This window comes from Porites lutea, chromosome 9 (assembly GCF_958299795.1).
Source record: "Porites lutea chromosome 9, jaPorLute2.1, whole genome shotgun sequence".
Taxonomy (NCBI): Eukaryota; Metazoa; Cnidaria; class Anthozoa; order Scleractinia; family Poritidae; genus Porites; species Porites lutea.
In genome coordinates, this window is record NC_133209.1 from 30,310,525 (window position 1) to 30,325,523 (window position 14,999).

General features: G+C 39.5%; 1 non-coding gene and 1 pseudogene across 1 annotated transcript; one reads left to right on the forward strand and one right to left on the reverse strand.

Moving 5' to 3' along the window:
• Positions 1 to 3,112: 3,112 nt before the first annotated feature.
• LOC140949168 (uncharacterized) lies at positions 3,113 to 6,634 on the reverse strand (annotated as a pseudogene).
• Positions 6,635 to 7,469: 835 nt separating this feature from the next.
• Positions 7,470 to 7,542, forward strand: Trnat-ggu (transfer RNA threonine (anticodon GGU)). The gene has a single exon. It is a non-coding gene; the product is annotated as a tRNA-Thr (tRNA).
• Positions 7,543 to 14,999: the final 7,457 nt, after the last annotated feature.

The window sequence follows — 14,999 nt, forward strand, 5'->3', positions numbered from 1 at the left end:
CGTATGTATTTGGCTCTTTTATGTATAAGAATGCTAAAATCCTTTTAGTTCACTGTTATTTTTCTGGTAAGAACGTCGCTATTGGCTGGTTTGGTAAGAAACTATAATAAGTGGATTATTGCTTCATCAAATGAACTAATTATAATTTCTTTAATTTGCAGACAACTTCTAGTGGTAGACCGACTTAATTATTATGCTTTTGTTTCCCCACAAAATGCTCCTCCTAAATTCTCCATTTTTCCCACTAAAATGCACGGTCGCCTCCGACTAAAATAATGCTCATCATGACAGGAGAGGCTTTTCTTCAAATCAATTCTATTAAATTAAAACGTTTTACGGACAAGTTTAAGGCTGACAAAAATGTGTAAGTGGTATAATTATCCTGGGTGGAATTTTGCCCGTTATGTTTTGGAAATATTGCAGATAATGTTGCTTACGAGTCTCGAGCGATAAGTTAAGCGAAGTGTGCGTTTGGAGATTTGGAACTTCTACATGTGGATGTAATTTCCACTGTATATTGGCCCGTTCACGAGGACAATTGCAGGATTAAGTACCGGGTTTAATTGAAGTTACACTTCGATCATGTGCTGAAAGCTCATTATGATGAGAGAATTGAGAAACTTACGAATTGAGTAAGACAGGAAAACCTCTTCAGCTGCAAATCAGATCAGACTCACGGCCAGCGCCTACTTGCAAATAAAAATCTTTCAGAAGATACGCGTCTGTATATTTGGCTCTTATTATGTATAAGAATGCTATTCTTTTTCCGGTAAGGACTTCGCTATTGGCTGTTTTGGTAAGAAACTATAATAAGTGGCATGGATTGTCGCTTCATCAAATGAACTAATTATAATTTCTTTACTTTGCAGACAGCTTCTAGTGGTAGACCGACTTGATTACTATGCTTTTGTTTCCCCACAAAATGCTCCTCCTAAATTCTCCTTTTTTCCCACTAAAATGCACAGTCGCCTCCGACTAAAATGCTGGATAATGTTCATTATATCCGGAGAGTCTTTTCTTAAAATCAATTCTTTTAAATTAAAACGTTTTAGGGAGTTTAAGGCTGACAAAAATGTGTAAGTGGTATAATTATCCTGGGTGGTTTTCATGCAATCTCGGGAGACACAAATAACAATGGTGAAATGAACAAATGCTGGTGGACAAACAAAAAGAGCTAATGAGCGATCTTTTTTTTGCCGTCCACCAGCATGGTGGCGATGACGTAACGTGAAAACCACCTATTTTGCCCATTATGTTTTGGAAATAATGCACTCAGATAATGTTGCTTTAAAGTCTCGATAATTTAAGCGAACTGTGCGTTTGGCCGGGAGATTTGGAACTTCTAGATGTGGATGTACTTGCCACAGTATATTAGCCTGCTCACGAGGATAAATGCAGGATTAAGTACAGGGATTAATTGAAGTTAATGTGTAACTTCAATTAATCCCGCAGGGGTACTTAATCGTGCAATAGTCCTCGTGAACGGGCTAATATACTGTGTAAATTTTGATTTCTTCACGCTTTACCTTTACCTGTGTGTACCTTTCTTGTATTTGTATTTTATACACGGGTTATTATTTGGTTTGTTTCGCTCATTTTCCGTTTCAAATATTGTTATTAGAAACCTCTGTCAGTAAACTGGAGTTCATGAAAAGAGTACTTGTGAAATGTCGGCTAAATTTATTCAGAACGTATATCCACAGTGCTTCACTGATCTTATTGTTTCGGCTAGGTTCTGCCAAGTGGTTCTTGTCATGCACGTACTAGCGAGAGACTCCTTTATACTACGCCTATTTCACTCAGAATATAATTTCATGGCTTTTCACGGACCGGTATGTTGTGGCGTAAATGGAAGGTCCTCGCTCCTCCACTCTTATAAGCACATTCTAAATATACTGAAGATATCAAAAAATGAAAACTAAGCTTTATTATGTTGAAGGTCAAAATACCATTTTTAGGTCTGTATGTGTTGTTTAATAGGCTTGTGGGAGTTAAAAGATATTCTAATTTTGCGTCAAAATCTTTCTAAAAATAAACCAGTGATCGGTGAAAACGCCATGACAAAAGTGCATGGAAGTCTCCGGTCATGAATTCTGCTTTGAGTAATTGAAATGCTCGTACTTGAATCGAATCATATCGGTACAAAGGGCGCAATCCGTTCCTCATTACCAAACAAAAATTATTCTCGGTTTTAATAACTTCGCCATCGACAGTTTTATTAATGAAATTTATAGTATGGCTAATATGTATACAGGTCACTCCCTTTATAATTCATTCAAATATTTCCCCGTATCTGATTAGCTTACATCCCCCAGCAAATTCAGTCTCTTAACCAACTACTGGTGCCAAATGGCTCATAGCGAAAAAAACGTATCTAGTAATTGCGGCCTGACCAACAAATTGCAGACTGAGTCAGATTTTACACTGACCATGCGGACAAATGTTCTGCATACAAGGATTCTTGGGAGACTGGACACATATAGGAAAATATATTTGAACTTTTCTTCAGTACTGACCAAAGTGAAAGAAGCCGTCGTACACCTTATAATCGAAAATATTGGTAAACTAAGCTAAACGCGCGGCTCCCTCTGCGCAATGAAAAAGATGCCCAAATACCGTCTCCCTAAATACTCTGGCAAAACTCCACCCAACCATCAACTGTTCGTCTGCTAAAGAAAATGAAACTGCAATGTTATTTACTACTATAACACACATTTATTCAAAAACTTCTCTTGATCGAATTAACTGGTTAGCTCATTTCATAGCTATAGGCCGCATAAAAATGATGTCGCTTGGTGGTTCTTAACAGTCTTGTACATATTAAAAAGAATAGATCGGAAGGCCTGTATCTATTCCCTGTAGGTTTTAGAATATATATGTTAGCGCACAACTGACAACTGGCGCACGTTGACGATAAGTAAATGGAACGCTTCTCATTAGATTATAATAGATTGCGGCCGTCAAAATTTTTATGCAGGCGCGTTGCCTTGGCAAATCAGTAGTTTAAAAGGTGTTGTACGTTAGGAGTTCGTTAAATTTCCGCTAGATGTTCCCTTAGCTTCAAGCACACAATTAGCAAAGCGTCACACGTTTTATTAATGATTAATGCTACTTAATCTTCAACTGCTTTCAGACATCTCGCCTTCGAACCATCCTGTGACGCATCATCCGGATAGGTGGGCAGCTTTATCAATCGATTTTTCAACAGGACCGAAATTGGGGAGAGTTTTCCATCCATAACACTCACGCTTACTACTGTACTCATCGTGTATAGTGGATGAGAAGGCAACACAGGCTGACCAACTCTTGCATTTTCTTTCGCATTGATCTCTACATTGCTAGTTCCTTTTCCTTGTATAAAAACCTGTTGGCGTGGTCTCCAGACTGTAAAACTTGTAGTTGTGGGGCCTATTGAGGGTGGCAGTGTACAGAATGTTGTCCGGATCGGTGTTACTCTTACATTCCTTCGAGGATCTGCACAGTCCTGAAAAAAGTCGAGTGTTTTTAGAGATAAATTGTAAAACTATCTTACCCTGAAAATTTTGGTCGGCGTTGGGCCAAATTGCCTCGTGGGAGTCCTGAAGAGAAGATGTGGCTTTTAGAATGAGTAGAATCATTATCGTATAAGCTGACCCCAATTTTGCTTCTCTATATTGTTAGTTGAGAAGTACTTTCCAATTTCAGTGTGTTGGACAAAGAGAGGATAGTGTTCTCGGGTTAGACCGACTACTTTCTGCATCACCTTTGACGCGTTATGTACTTACAAAATGAAATTTTAACAACATAAATGATTAGTGGTGATCTTACCAACAGCTACAAGAGACAGCAGTAGAAGAGGAACAAGAATCAATCCACTGTGAGACTGGCCAGGGGACATGACTGCAAACGGTGGGAAGCCTGCGCAGAAACAGAACCTTGCATGATCTACTTGTAAGTTACCGTAAAATTCCGAAAATAAGCACCTCCAGATATGAGCCCCCCCCCCCCCCAAACTCGTAACGCAAAAAACCCTCCGATAAATCGGCCCCCCAAATACCAGCCCCCCGGGGGTTGTACTTGAAAATTGCCCGCAAATTCAAAATAAAACAAAGCGAAAACTGCTCAGTAACTCATAAATTTTTGCATTTGCCAAGGAACTATAATTACGTCTGCCAAACTATGATTGATGTTTGCGTAGTTCATTCTTCAGTCTCAACTGGTCCTGAGAAAGATCTACGTCCTAAGGGACCGGTCATTATTTATCGCCTGGGGGGGTCGGAGGATTTTGGGCTAAACAAGATGAAATTTAGCCGATCCCCCCTTTAAATGTTATTTTATTGAAGTGACCCCCCCTCATAACTATATATAACTTTCGTGATCCTTCCCCCCCCCCCATGTCTTTGTACCCATATTCACCTTTCGACGTGTATATTTAGTGTTTTAAACGTTCATATACAGGTAGTATTTCTAACTATGATGTACTTACAGCATAATAAAGCCGTTATCGCGCAGTCTTTTTTTAAAAGTGTCTCTTGATCCGTGTCTTTTTCGAGTCTGGATCCAGACATCTGAATTCAGTTGACATACAAGCAATCTTGCTTAAAACTGCAAAGTGCTTGAAACTGCAATCAGGGCTTGAAACTGCAAAGTTACTTTTTTTAGAGTGCCAAATAGAAGTCCGCCAAGTCCCTATCAGCAGGTCATATTTAGCGACAATTCGGCCATCTGGAAGGGCTAGGATCGGCCACTGTTCCTGTCTCCTTTTTTATTTTCATCTATAGTGTAATAGATCAGCCTTTGTAGCTTTGCTCACATTTTTATAATTTTTTTTTGTTCGTTTTTTTGTCTTTTCTTTTTGTTTTCCTTTTTTTTTTTCATCCAGTGTTTGCTTGTACAGTAACTTCAGCTATTTGGTCATCTGGTACAAAAGTTAAAACTGGCATACGAACAGTTGACTGTTCATCGAGATCAGCAATGACAAGATCATCTTCGCTATCCTCGTCATCATCTAACTCTGTATCTGATTCTTCACTCTCTTCCTCACTGCTGGACAACTCATTCCCGTTCCCTGGACTTCTCTGTCGATAGTAATGGTAGCGAATTGCCTTTATCTTGTCCAGCTTTATACCAACAGTGGTCAGGCCATGTTCCTTAAGGTACAGGTCGAGCTGTCTCACCTTCAGCTTTTCAACTTTGCCATTCTCGATAAGTATGCCCCACTGGTAGTCCTTGTATCTTAGTTCCTCTTCTAACCTTTTTTTCTCCTTAGCCTCTCTTGTTCTAATATCCTTCCTGATGTTGATATCATTTAGATGGCCTAGGTATTCAATGACATGCTTTTCCTCGACACTATAGTTTGCACAGAAAGCAGCGATGGTATTTGGATTGCCCGCAGAGATGGCGTTTTGTTCGTACAAGTCCTTCAGACATTTCCTCGGTTAATAATCGTCTGGAGCACGACCTGTTGTCGGCGTTTCGTACACACCCATAAAGTGCCCGGGATTTTGCTTGTCTGGCACAGGCTGAGGGATTCTTTCTGTTACTGGTCCCACCCATCTGTTGTTGGTACACCAGAAACAGAGTGTGGAGCTTGCATCGCTTTGCTTATTGCAGGCATCCCGACAAAATTCAAAAAAGAGCTCTCCTCGGACGTAGTGGTCCTCAATAAAACTCTCTATTTTACTAAGATATGCCGCACCGGGTATTTCGGCCTTACTGTTTTCTGAAGCATTTCGGTACGTATTTAACTCAGAAAAAACAAACAAACACGCTTTTTACAATGTTTCAGTTATCAGAAGTTTATATAGTTCACAATTTAGAATTCACCTGTCATGTTTAAAGATGAATATTAGCTAAGTCATGATCACGTTATAAAAGGAAAAATATAAAAGCGTTAAAACAAAGCTTTCTCGATATAAATTGAAATGCACACATTCGCCAATGTGACAGACTTCCGTTTTTTAAATAAAGTTGTGTTAGAACAAATTGAGATTGCAAATGCTATCATCTCCCAGCAGAATGGGCACATTTATGTTGTATGCTTTCAAACTGGCATTGTTCAAGCAGATTTGAGTGGTCCCCCCTCTGAATCCTTCCAAAATTTTCAGTGATCCCCCCCTTATGGGCTCTCAGTTACGACTGATCCCCCCCTCTGTCCTCCTAAAAATCAAGTGATCCCCCCCAAAATCCTCCGACCCCCCCAGGTGATAAATAATGACCGGTCCCTAAAGGCGAGTTTCAGTAAAAACCTGCTGCAAATTACTGACTTAATTTCCTTCCAATTAAAAGCCAGCCCGATGGATTTTGAGACGCAAATTTTCCTCCCAGTATAAGCCTAGCCAAGAGAGCTCTTGGCCTAGGAATCAGGATAATTCCACTGATCCGAGGAAAGCATTAACCTCGTGAGTTTTCGTGATTACTGAGGGGCAGATGAAGACAATGTAAATTAAAAAGAACGAACCGGAACGTTGTCTAAACTGCGGAGAAGAAATAGTAAAATGAATAAATTAATGCCGATTGTAAATAAATAAACAAAACTAAACTGGAGAAATACTAATTATTGAGGTCTTTTAGAAAACGCGCCCAGAAGTCAGTTATCGGAGAATGTGCTTACACTGTGAATCAAAGCTTGTGTTAGACTTTCACGATCTGTCATTTCGGGCACGCCTACTATTTTTATGAGCACTGCGCAACTGGTCGGCTCAGAACCATTACCAATATAACGATACGCCCAATGCGCTAGGGACGTTCTTTGTAATTTACATTGCTGAACCTTACCATCTTTACTTATTAAGGACCTCGTTAGACTTCCCCAAACGTTATTAAAATAATGTTTAGCGAAGTCTACCTTTTTCAAATTATTTGAGAACTCCTTAAGTATCAACTATATGCTACGTGTAAGGACGGATCTTTTTGGACTAGAGGCAAACTCAGCACTAAAAATACTTTTACTAAGAAATACTACGTACCCTGGAATAAGAACGGATAAAAAGGTCTTTTTGAACCCTTTTTATCTTCTCTGGACTGGCAAGGATAAAGTACTCTTATCAAACAAAGCAGGATTTTCAAGCGGGTTTAATTGACTGGTTGCCCTTGTAGGAACCGACCACTTAAATCAATCAGCCGAAAACAAGAATTCTTTCAAATTTTAATTCTGTATGTGCGTTAATTGCTTTATTTCATTAAATAAAATCAGTTCCACCCAGTTTAGCTTGTGTTGTCTTCATTCAAATTTTTCGACGAGAATCTCCGAGGGCGCTCTAAAACGAAAAAATTGTTGAAGGGGTGAAGGTCCTTTTCAAAGTCAAACTAGGCAGGCACTTGTGCGCTGAAAGACCCCTGAAGGCAGTCAAAAATATTACTTATTTACCCAGTTACCAGAATAATTGATGTGAAGTATATATGAAATAATTCATTTTTAACATACTTCACATCATTTTACTCCTCACGGGAGATATGAACTCAATAAATTGACCTCGCTCCCAATGTGTGGCTTCATAGCTCAGTTGGTAGAGCAACGCACCGGTAACGCGGAGGTCACGGGTTCGAATCCCGTTGAAGCCCTGATTTTTTTTTTTTCAGGCTTCTTCTTTCCAATTGCTTAAATTGGAAAATTTACTGCGATGATCATTCTTGACCAGAATAATTGTTACTACAACTACTTATCATCTGTGTGAGGCAGAGAATGTTCTTACAATGTGAATCAAAGCTTTTTAGTTCTTTCATGATCTTTCATTTCGGGCACGCCTACTATTCTTATGAGCACTGCGCAACTGGTCGGCACAGAACCATTACCAATATAACGATACGCCCAATGCGCTAGGGGCGTTCTTTGTAATTTACAATGTCTTCATCCGCCCCTGAGCACGAAAATTCACGAGGTTAATACTTCCCTCGGATCGATCAGTGGAATTACCCCATTCCCCTGAAAAAGGACCTCTTTAGACTTCTCCAAACCTTATTAAAACAATGTTCAGCGAAGTCTACCTTTTTCAAATTATGAGAACTCCTTAAATATCAACTGGATCACCAATAAACTATTTCTTATATAGTAAGTCTCTCTCCCCTAAAGGCACTCAATAGCAGTTTTTTTACGGGGAAGCTGTGCCCCGATGTCCAATGCGTCATTCAGTTGGCAGAAAAGAGTGAATTTTTCCTGGGGCAGGTTTCGTACACCTGCCATAGGAAATGATACGTACGTACCAACCAAAGAACATTACATCCATTTCCCAAAGAATAAATGTAATGAGCGAAAAGGTTTGGCCGAATTGTATACAACCATAGCGTGCTTCTGTTTCGAAACACTTTTATTCAAGAATTAAAGCCGTGAAATTCCTACCCTTTTTATCCCCCTTTATACGACTGAAGCCTTAAAATGCCGGCTGAATAACCCCATCTGTCATTATGTGCATGCCCTACGGCAAGGGAGGGTACGAACATCAAACGTTGGATCATGGCCAAACAACAGATAGAGGCAAATGACCTCAAGTAAATTTCACACTAGGGACTAACTTATAACTTACAGAATTGCTCTCATTGAACGCCTTTTGGGAAAAGAGCCAGCGACTAAAAGTTGCAATTCATTAATCGCACTAATTGCATGCACGCCCGTCTGAAATGCTCTTCAAGTTTATTTCACAGTGACTGATTCATAGCATTAAATCTCATTACCTGTGTGGACTTCTAATTGGAAGGGGGCGTAAGGCGCCCACTTGGGTTTATTACGGGAATATCATAAAAGTTATTGGAAACAAAAGAAAATGGACCTCGACCCCGACCCTAATTAACCCCGTGGAAGTCAGCGAACACGATAGGTTAATTAATTTTACGGTAATTCAATAAACCTTATAAAAAAGCAAATCGTAAAAGATCTTGCAGTCTACAAGATAATCAGTTTGTTTGTGCTCCTCGAAGCGAGCACAGTACTAGGAAAGCTCCACATCTTCACAGGTGAGTCAGTTAACAAAGCTTAACTTACTTCATTTGTAAAAGTTGTTTTCCTGTTATTGACCTTCGAATCGTGCAGTGGAAGCAATTGCTAGTAACAAAGATACAAAAAAATGAGCATTTTAATTTTCGTGACACCTTATATTAAAGCCAACTAACTGCCCAAGTGACAGTGAATTGCACCTGAATATTAATTGCCAATCCCTTCGATATAAAGGATTCAACGTCTCGGTCAGAAATTAACTTGCAGTGCTCCTGTTATTTCGACGTTATATTGAACACAGAGATTAAAAGGCTAAAGAATTGATCAAAAAATTCTTGCGTTTCTAATGACAAAAGTGCTTTAGCAACGATGGAACCAAATTCCTTGAAAACAAGACCCACATACTGATGTTGACTGGAAGATTTCATCGGAATAATACAACAAACTTAAGGCGATTTTTGTATTTTTAGCAATTATGCTATTTGTTTGGACTCATCTTTTTTTACCAGAGGCAAACTCAGTACTAAAAATATAATGCTTTTAATAAGAAATACTACGTACACTGGAATAAGAAAGGATAAAAAGGTCTTTTTGACTCCTTTTATCCTCTTTGGACTGGCAAGGATAAAGTACTCTTATCAAACAAAACAGGATTTTCAAGCAGATTTAATTGACTGGTTGCCCTTGTAGGAACCGACCACTCAAATCAATCGGCCGAAAACAAGAATTCTTTCAAATTTCAATTTTGTATGTGCGTTAATTGCTTAATTTTCATGAAATAAAATCAGTTGTTCAGTTTGGCTTGTATTGTCATTTTCAAAATTAGTTTGGCGAGAATCTCCGAGGGCGCTCCGAAACGAAAAAATTTTTGAAGGGGTGAAGGTCCTTTTCAAAGTCAAACTGGGCACCTGTGCGTTGAAAGATCCTTGAAGGCGAAAATATTACTTATTTACTCAATGACCAGAATAATTGTTACCACAACTACTGATCATCTTTGTGTGGCAACACGATAAGAGTAGTATTCCTAAGTTAGAGAACGTGCAAAATTCGCATTTACACCGGACACCAAAAGGAGAAGGGGCCTTATGTGTAGTCAACACTTAAAACACTTGAGTAAAGGAATGGAGAATGTTAAGTTGTAATTGGTTGCTGAGTAGATTTAAGATCTCACCTAGAAATCTATAAAGTGCCCCAAGAAATAATTTCTCTGTCTATTGTTTTGTGTTTGTTCATTCATAACATTGGCTCAAATCACGATCGTGAGACCAATTTGACTTTTTTTAAGCTACTCACATTACAAGCATCACTTCTACGAGAGATGAATTTTTGTGAATTTTTGGGCACTTTTCGATACGCAGCTAAAGAATGTTATTGGAAAATATGTATTACTGATCGATTATTCTAGTTATATAAAGAGATAATTTTTTAAGCCTATTTTTTACAGGGAGGGAAATTTGCGTCTAAAAATCCATTGGCCTTGCTTATAGTTAGAAGGAAATTTATGTCAGCAATTCGCAGCAGGTTCAGTTACTGAAACTCGCCTTGCGGACGTAGATCGTTCTTAAACTCAGCCATGCAAGTACTTTGTCTTTATGAACCGAGAAAATCCAAGCCAGGATTGAAGAATGAACTACGCCAACAGCAATATACTGTAATACTTTTTGACTGCATTCATTTGGCACACGTATAGTTCTTTGGCAACTGCAAAAATTTGTGTTACTGAACAGTTTTCGCTTTGTTTTATTTTGAATATGAGCGCAATTTACCTTAAATAATATCTGAACGAGTATATTCAGTTGTATTGTTCGATTTAAGAGAATGTTCTATTAACATTCTCCTCTGTGGTTCAGCTAAACTGAGAAAGTTGTCTAAACTGCAGGGAAAAAAATGGTAAAACAAATAAATTGATACATTGTAAATAAATAAACAAAACTAAACCGGAGAAATACTAAGTATTGACGTCTTTTAGAAAACGCGCCCAGAAGTCAGTTATTAGAGAATGTGCTTACACTGTGAGTCAAAGCTTGTGTTAGGACTTTCATGATCTTTCATTTCGGGCACGCCTACTGTTTTTATGAGCACTGCGCAACTGGTCGGCTCAGAACCATTACCAATATAACGATACGCCCAATGCGGTAGGGGCGTTCTTTTGATTTACTTTGTCTTCATCCGCCCCAAGAGCCATAATAGTCCTCTTATGATCTCTTGTCCGCCCCTGATCACGAAAACTCACGAGGTTAATGCTTTCCTCGGATCAGTGGAATTACCGCCCCATTCCTAGGCCAAGAGCTCTCCGAGCTAGGCTTATACTGGGAGGGAGATATGCGTCTCAAAATCCATTGGGCTGGCTTATAGTTGGAAGGAAATTTATGTCAGTAATTTGCGGCAGGTTTTTACTAAAACTCGCCTTGAGGACGTAGATCTGTCTTAAACTCAGCCATGCAAGTACTCCGTGGACCGAGGAAATCCAAGCCAAGACTGAAGAGTGAAGTACGCAATCAGCAATATAATGTGACACTTTTTGACAGCAATCATTTGGCACACGTAATAATTCTTTGGCAAATGCCGAAAACTTTATGTGTTTGGAACAATTTCCTTTGTTTAATTTTGAATATATGGGCAATTTCCGAATACAAGCCCCCGGGGGGCTTGTATTTGGAGGGGCGATTTATCGGAGGGTTATTTGCGTTACGAGTTTGAGGGGCTTATTTTCGGAATTTTGCGGTAACTTACAAATAGATCATGCAAGGTTCTGTTTCTTCACAGACTTCCCACTGTTTGCAGTCATGTCATCTCAGAGTGAATTGATTCTTGTTCCTCTTCTACTGCTGTCTCTTGTAGCTGTTGGTAAGACCACCACTGTGACATCATTTATATAAATTTTATTTTCTAAGCACATAATGGGTCAAGGGTGATGCAGAAAGTAGTCGGTCTAACCCGAGAACACTATCCTCTCTTTGTCTAATACACTGAAATTGGAAAGTACTTCTCAACTAACAATTTTGAGAAGCAGAATTGGGGTCAGCTTATACGACAATGATTATACTCATTCTAAAAACCACATATTCTCTTCGGAACTCCCACGAGGCAATTTGGCCCAACGCCGACCACAATTTTCGGGGTAAGATAGTTTTACAATTTATCTCTAATAACACTCGACTTTTTTCAGGACTGTGCAGATCCTCGACGGAATGTAAGAGTAACACCGATCCGGACAATATTCTGTACACTGCCACCCTCAACAGGCCCCACAACTACAAGTTTTACAGTCTGGAGACCACGCCAACAGGTTTTTATACAAGGAAAAGGAAGGAGCAATGTAGAGATCAATGCGAAAGAAAATGCAAGGGTTGGTCAGGCTGTGTTGCCTTCTCATCCACTATCCACGATGAGTACAGTAGTAAGTGTGAGTGTTATGGATGGAAAACTCTCCCCAATTTCGGTCCTGCCGAAAAATCGATTGATAAAGCTGCCCACCTATCCGGATGGTGCGTCATAGGATGGTTCGAAAGCGAGATGACGTATTAGTTATTTCTCAGCATATTCCGTCTTAGTAAAACAAAAAAGGCTGAAAGTAGTTTAAGATAATAAGTAGCATTAATAAAAAGTGTGGCGCTTTGCTAGTTGTGTGTTTCAAGGGAGCATCTAGAGGAAATTTAACGAAACTCCTAATCCTAACCGTTAACGTACAACACCTTTTAAATTGCTGATTTGCTAAGGCAACGCGCGTGCATAAAAATTTTAATGGCTGCAATCTATTAAAATCTAACGAGAAGCGTTCCATTTACTTATCGTCAACGCGCGCCAGTCATCAGTTGTGCGCTAATATATATGTCCTAAAACCTACTGGGGACAGATATAGGCCTTCTGATCTATTCTCTTTAATATGTATAAGACTGTTGAGAACCGCCCAGTGACATCATTTTCAAGTGGCCTGGCCTCTTGCTATGAAATGAGCTAACCGGTTAATTTGATCAAGAGAAGTTTTTGAATAAATGCATGTTATGATAGTAAACTTCTTTGCAGTTTCATTTTCTTTAGCAGATGAACACTGTTCATGGTTGCGTGGAGTTTTGCCAGAGTATTTAGGGAGACGGTATTTGGGCATCTTTTTCATTGCCCAGAGGAAGCCGTTTAACTTAGTTTACCAATATTTTCGAGTATGGTGTACGTCGTCTTCTTTCATTCTGGTGTCCAGTCAATAAGCTGTTATCTCCTAAGACTCTTTGTATGCAATGCACTTGTCCGCATGGTCAATGTAAAATCTGACTCAGTCTGTAATTTGGTCAGACCTGAATTAATTTTTTTTTTCGCTATAAGCCATTTGGTACCAGTAGCTGGCTAAGAGACTGAATTTGCAGAGGGATGTAAGTTAACCCTCGGACGTACAAGGGAGGGAGGGTGGATGCCACCCCCCCCCCCCCAAGGTTTTTCTGAGTTTTATTTCCTAGAGGATAAAAACATCATCACCTGATGTTTTCAGTAGCTGTTCGTTCATCCCTCGCGCGCATTTTGAGTCAAGTTTAGTGGTGGTCAGTTTCTATGGTTACGAGATATGACGACATAAGTAGGACGTGGTCAAGCCATTTTTGAGTAAAAGTACATGTTTTTTCAACTTTTTTCAACAATAAAAGTAAATCCTGTGGCTAAAATCATGCAAAGTGCTTATTTATGTGTTATTTTTCATGTCAAGCACAAAAAATCACCATTTCTCGCGGATTTGACTTGATTTCTAATCTTTGGTAAAATCCAAGAAGGCGGCCAAGATGGCGTCCATTGTTGGTTACGTCACAGGCCCCCAGCAGCGCCACCACCCATAAAATATACCTCATCTTGTAGAGAAGATCAAAGGCTTTCCACTGAAGGTAAAATCGTTTCGAAATACTGCAACATATCAAAATCTCTAGGGGGGTTCCATCCACCGCCCCCCCCCCCCCCCCCAACTTGTACCACGGTGGGGATATGAATTTAAACTATAAAGAGAGTCATCTATATCACCTGCAAAATAAATTTCGTTAATAAAACTATCGATGGCGAAGTTACTAAAACCGAGGATAATTATTGTTGTACCGATATGATTTGATTCAAGTACTGTACGAGTATTTCCTCAAAGCTGAATTCGTGACCGGAGACTCCCATGTACCCTTGTCATGGCGTTTCACCGATCAGTTTATGTTTAGAACGACTCTTGCGCTAATTAGAATATCTTTTAACTCCCACAAGCAACACCTACAGACCTGGTATTTTGACCTTTATCATAAAAATACCTTTAGTTTTCCTTTTTCGATATCTTCAGTATATTTGCAAAAATTTGCTGCCCCGAAATCAACATGTTCTTTCACGGCTATCGTCATATGATTTTTCATCCCTTGTTACGCTTGTCGATAACAAGATTAGTAGAGAGTTTTAAAAAGGGGAGTACCGTGTGTGTGGGACATATGAGGGTGGGGGCAGGGCCGAATTTGTCCATTCAGTTGGCCCGGGGGAGCAGAGAATTCACTTGCTTTCGCTTGCATAAAAAGTGAATGCCCCGGTCATACCTGCGGGGGGGAGGGGGGGAGAGTCTGAGGGTTTCAATTGCATTCGCATCTTTCGACCTCTTCCACAATGGGGTGACATCATTCAGGGTTTTAAATATGTGACGCGCATTGTCAAACAATGAGCAATAGAGAAAATGGCCTGAAAAAAGAGTGACAGTGTGTATGTTGTTCGAGCTGAAGACTATGGTTTTTGTAGATAGCCATGGAATCGAACTAACAAATAAATCTCTTTCACAGGCCTTACCACAAGTGAAACATGACACAGATTTTGTTCGAATTTGGTCTTTTTTAAGGAATCTTCATTTGTATGCGAAACGGCCGACCACCAAAAAACGAGTTAGCATATTACTATTACATATTTCGTTGTTCTAAAAAGCTTCGCGCCAAGTTTATGAAGAAAATCTTGGTGACAAAAGGCCAAAAACTCCCATTCTTGAAATCCTCCGTGACTTTTTTTTGGACGCATTCTCGCAAACCTTCATCTCAGAAACTTGCATAACAAAGGCACACTTACACTTTCAACTCTCCGTTCAAAATTTTGAATACAAGTT